Genomic DNA, 5,152 nt, shown 5'->3' with positions numbered 1-5,152 from the left:
AACAATAGCACAATTATAAAATCATAAAAATATCATTGTGACAATAATACCATCTAACCTACAGACTTCATTCAGATATCATTAATTGTCTCAATAATGTCCTTTGTAGCAACGAGGAAAATAGTATCTTTCTGGTTCAGAATCCGATCCAGGGTTACATATTGCATTTAGTTGACTAGTCCCTTTAGTCCCTTCAGTCTAGATTCATTCCTCAGTCTTTCTTTGCCTTTCATTACCTTGTCACTTGAAGAATACAGGCAAGATATTTTGTATAAAGTCCTTCAATTTAAGTTTATCTGTTTTTTCCTCATGATTAAGTTCAGGCTATGCATTTTTGGCAGGAATATCACAAAAATGATGCTGTGTTTTTCTCAGTTCATGAAATCAGGAGGCACAAGGTATCTATCTGTCCCATTACTGGTGATGTTATTTAACTTTTGATCCTGGGGAGATATTTTTATACTATACCTTATTCCTCATAAAACTAGTTTCAGTATCCCTTGATGCTAAAGTTAATAATTCCTTGCATTGAAAAAGTATACATGACCCAATGGTTAAAAAAAATCCAAATAACATACATACTTAATATACAGTGAATATAGTAAATAGTACTGTGAAAAGTAAGTCTTCTGATTTCAGATCCTCAGATTCCCTCCTCCTGTTACCTTTTTGTGTATGTGTCCTGTGGCAGAGACAACGTCAACATGACATTGAAACCCATTTTATTTTCTTCTTCCTGGGCATGAAGAATGACAATATTTCCTACCCTGCCTTGTAGTGGGGCAGGGCTCATGAGACTAGTTCTACTTCAAGAACTACAAACAGAAGTGATATGTGCCCTGCTGAGCCAAAGCATTTAGTGCCAATGTGTGACTCTCCAGCTCTCTCTCCCCATGCTTCAGCAATTGTGGAGGCCATGCCTTTAGGTGAGGAAGCCACAAGATGGAAACAGCCTGGATCCCTGAGTTACCACATGGGGAACAGCTGCCCTAAAAGAGTTGCCTGTCTCTCAATGGACACGTGTATGCACCAGAAATATAAACCTTTCCTGTGGTAAACAACTGAGATTTCAAGTTTAACATGTTGCTACAACATAATTTAGTCTATTCCAATAAAATTACTCTGGAAATGTTTCTCATGTATTAAAAAACATGTAATTATGTGTAATTTTATTGTATGTAAATAGGTACATTATGAAATGTTCTGTATCTTCCTTAACAACATCTTTGAGATATTTCTACATCAGAATTTTTAGCTCATTCTTCTTAAGAGTTGGAAAGTGCTCTATTGCAGGAATGTACTTCAATATACATTTAGAAGATTAATTTCTTAAATAGGTACTACATATATATATATAGTTTAAAATTAAAACAGTTCAAAAGAGTATATGTGAAAAATTCTCCCTCCCACAGCTTCCCTGTGCCAACAAATTTCCCTCCAAAGGTAATGAATATTTTCTGTTCCATCTGTATACTTCCAGAGATATGTATAGATAAGATGCTTAAATGAACCTCACTTAGTCTCAGATTTGGCTGAGACCCCAAAACAATAAGGTCATATTCAAAGTTAGATGCAAATTCACCAACACAGGATTTGCAGAGGGAGAGTGTAGAAAACCAGTTTTTTACTCTTAGTTCACCACCTACCTCCAGCTTACAAAAGGCATTGGAGAGGCTGAAAAAAAAGATAGGAGAGTCAAGGTTTTCAGAGGAAGCTGTTGTACTTTGTACTGAGTCATTGCCACCATCCTCAACCTCATCCTGAGGTGTGTATGCCCTTTGCCTCACTCACACTGATGTAAGGAATTTTGCTGGGAACACACAGCAATATGTAATATTGCTTCCAATCTGAGAGACATGGTGGCTGATGTCTGAGTTACATTTGGGATATATAAAAGGTAAAGGACTGGCTCAGGCATCCTGTGGGGTAGAGATGAGTCTATGGTTTGGAATATAACAGAACTGCCAACAATAGGTCAAGTGAGCATGTTTTCTCTAGTCCAAATGTGGTACATACATGCAAGAGTTCTGGAGAAGCATTGTCTTGGATCCTGCTCAAGAAAGCTGCCAAAAGAAGTGAGTGGACTTCAGCAGAAGGAAGGTGCAGTCGTATCACCAGATGCCTGGGGTCTCAAGAAAGAATTGTAAACAAACAACCACAAAAGCAATGTACTCATCTATGCAAAAGAAAGTACAGAGATGAGATCCCCAAAGATGGAATGATGGAGCTTTAAAGAACTCAGACATACAACCTGCAAAACAAAAGAGTAAGCCTTAGACCTCTGTGAACCCCAGAGAATGTAGATGCCATTCATGACAGTACTGGTCAAGTACAAACATTACAGTCTCCCTTGTGACTTCCTCCATATGTTCCAACCTTAACAGGCTTCATGGTTGTGTAAGTTATTCGTTGAAAATGGCACCTGACTGTAGGTGCTAATGGGGGCTGAAATCCAGCCTGCTTTCCACTCTCCAAACCATATGCCCTGGCACGGGGTTGTGTCTACTTGGAGGAAGAGTTGCCTTTTTCTACTTCACACAGAGGTGCAGTTCTCTCACCATGGGGTTGCATTCACCCAGAAGGGGGAACATTTTCTAATCTATCCAAAGACACCAGACGAACTAGCAGCCACCCAGCTTGGAAGGATTAGAGACAGTAGCAACAAGATGAGGAAAGTGGAAGCATTGAATGAAAAAAGAATGAAACTTGATCGCACACTCCTTCTCCATAGGAGATGACTCACATCCTAGAGGCCCACGCTGGGAGAGAGGAAGAAGCCTCAGTCTTAAATCAGTTTTAGAGTGATGACTATTAGAGTGGGCTGGGCATTTCTGTTACTTAACTGATGTTGTTTGGGAGACTAGCATTTCAGGAGGAATTTTAATACATAAGCGTAATTAGCAAAGTTGATGGATTTGACCAAGGTGAAAGGGGCAAGGGAAAACCAGCCATAGAGAATAAACTAAAGGGCCAGTGGAAGACAAAAATTAAGATGCTTTCTGATTTACACCCTGTAATGGAGACCTCTAGCTCCCTACTTATATACATTCTGTCCTTTACAATTTGATATAACCTCTAGACTAAATTCTCTCTAATGGGATGTAAGATGGATTAAGGTGTAATCGATGGGTGCCACTTCCAGGACTGCTCCCCCCATACCCACACACAATGAAACTCTTTCTTTCCTCTCCTCCCAGCTGGATGCAAGTGGTAACAGAGCCATGAAAGATGACAGACAGAAGGAATCTTGGTCCATGAATGACAGGGAGGATGAGAGCTGCCCCACCAAGCTGAACACCTGTTCAAGACTGCTAGGTGAGCAGAATCTAAACTTCTATTTTGTTAATTCGTTGCATTTTAGGTTTGCTTGTATTAAAGGAATCACAATTCTTTCAAATCTAGAAAGAAAAACAAACACACAAAATTATTTATTTAAGAAATTATTTGTTTCCAGGCAAGGGAGAACTGTAAGGAGACAGATAATCTCTGTGAACAAAGTAAAAGATAGGGTTTATATAGGGCTTGAGGGAAATGTGGGGTTTAGGTTAAATATGAATGATTGGCTATGACTGGCTCAAAATGGAGTGGGGTTAGTCGTTGATTAGGTGGATTTCAAGAGCAGACCTATTGTAGCAGGGTTTGGTTGACTGTGGGTGATTCAGCCCAAGACTGATATTGAATGGTCTTTCCTTTTCCCGTTTAAATACCTGAGGACATGAGTAATGTTCTTCAGGCAAGAGTAGAATTTTCTTCTTTTTGGTTGTCAAATAACCCTTTATTTTTCTTTGCAGTTCTTAACTAGTTGGGCATTCCACTGCACCACTGTTGATGTCATCTATGATGTCGTGAGGGTGGCGGCCATCAACATTGCAGCCCACAGACTGGGTGGCGCCCAGGATCTCTTTAATGGTTCCAGAGAGTTCTCTAGCTAAAGATCGATACCGCATCTGTCAGGCAATGTTGACAATCTCATCAAAAGTGATGTTTCCACTGTGCTTAATGTTTTTCTGCTTCCTTCTGTCTCTTGGCCGTTCCTTGGGGCCTTGATGATCAATCCTCAACCCGGGCTTGTCTGTTCTGAATGGTCAGTTTCACAGTAAGCCTCAGACCCTTCCAATCACCAGTTGCCTTGGCGATGTCATCACCAACCTTTTTTGGAGACAGACCCAGGGGGCCAGTCTTGGGGGCCAGGGCAGATGTGGCACCGACTTCCCCGCTGGTGCACCTCAGGTGCACGACTTTGATCTTGTTGGGGTCAAACTTAGGCAACATGGTGGCAGCTGGTGTCGGATGAACCCGGATTCGGGACAACTGAAGAAAGTTGCACCTTGGCCTCCTCTGAGCCAAAAGCTGGAAGTCTTTTTTTTTTTTTTTTTTTTTAATTTTTCTTGAAGTATAGTTGATTTACAATGCTGTGTTAGTTTCAGGTGTACAGCAAAGTGATTCAGTTATACATATACATGTATCCACTCTTTTTTAGATTCTTTTCCCATATCGGCCATTACAGAGTATTGAGTAGGGTTCCCTTGCGCTATATAGTAGGTCCTTGTTAGTTATCTATTTTATATATAGCAGTGTGTATATGTCAATCCCAATCTCCCAATTTATCTCTCCCCCCACCCTCACCCTGGGTTAACCATAAGTTTGTTTTCTACATATGTAACACTATTTCTGTTTTGTAGGTAAGTTCATTTGTACCCTTTTTTTAGATTCTACATATAAGTGATATCATATGATATCTGTCTTTCTCTGTCTGACTTACTTCACTCCGTGTGACAATCTCTAGGTCCAAGCATGTTGCTGTAAATGGCATTATTTCGTTCTTTTTTATGGCTGAGTAATATTCCATTGTATATATGTACCATATCTTCTATATCCATTCCTCTGTTGATGGACATTTAGGTTGCTTCCATATCCTGGCTATTGTAAATAGTGCTGCAATGAACATTGGGGTGCATGTATCTTTTTGAATTATGGTTTTCTCTGGTTATATGCCCAGAAGTGGGATTGCTGGATCATATGGTAGCTCTGTTTTTAGCTTTTTAAGCAACCTCCATACTGTTCTCCACAGTGCTGTACAATTTACATTCCCATCAAGTGTAGGAGGGTTCCCTATTCTCCACACCCACTCCAGCATTTATTGTTTGTAGAC

At 40.1% G+C, this 5,152-nt stretch overlaps 1 pseudogene; it reads right to left on the bottom strand.

Annotated features, from left to right (window-relative positions):
• Positions 1-3,760: 3,760 nt before the first annotated feature.
• Positions 3,761-4,287, bottom strand: LOC116749246 (annotated as a pseudogene).
• Between the last annotated feature and the right edge of the window lie 865 nt (positions 4,288-5,152).

The sequence above is a fragment of the Phocoena sinus genome, chromosome 2 (genome assembly GCF_008692025.1).
Source record: "Phocoena sinus isolate mPhoSin1 chromosome 2, mPhoSin1.pri, whole genome shotgun sequence".
NCBI classification, from domain to species: domain Eukaryota; kingdom Metazoa; phylum Chordata; class Mammalia; order Artiodactyla; family Phocoenidae; genus Phocoena; species Phocoena sinus.
The sequence above is the reverse complement of the archived record's forward strand: the minus strand, read 5'-3'. Positions and strand labels throughout refer to the sequence as shown.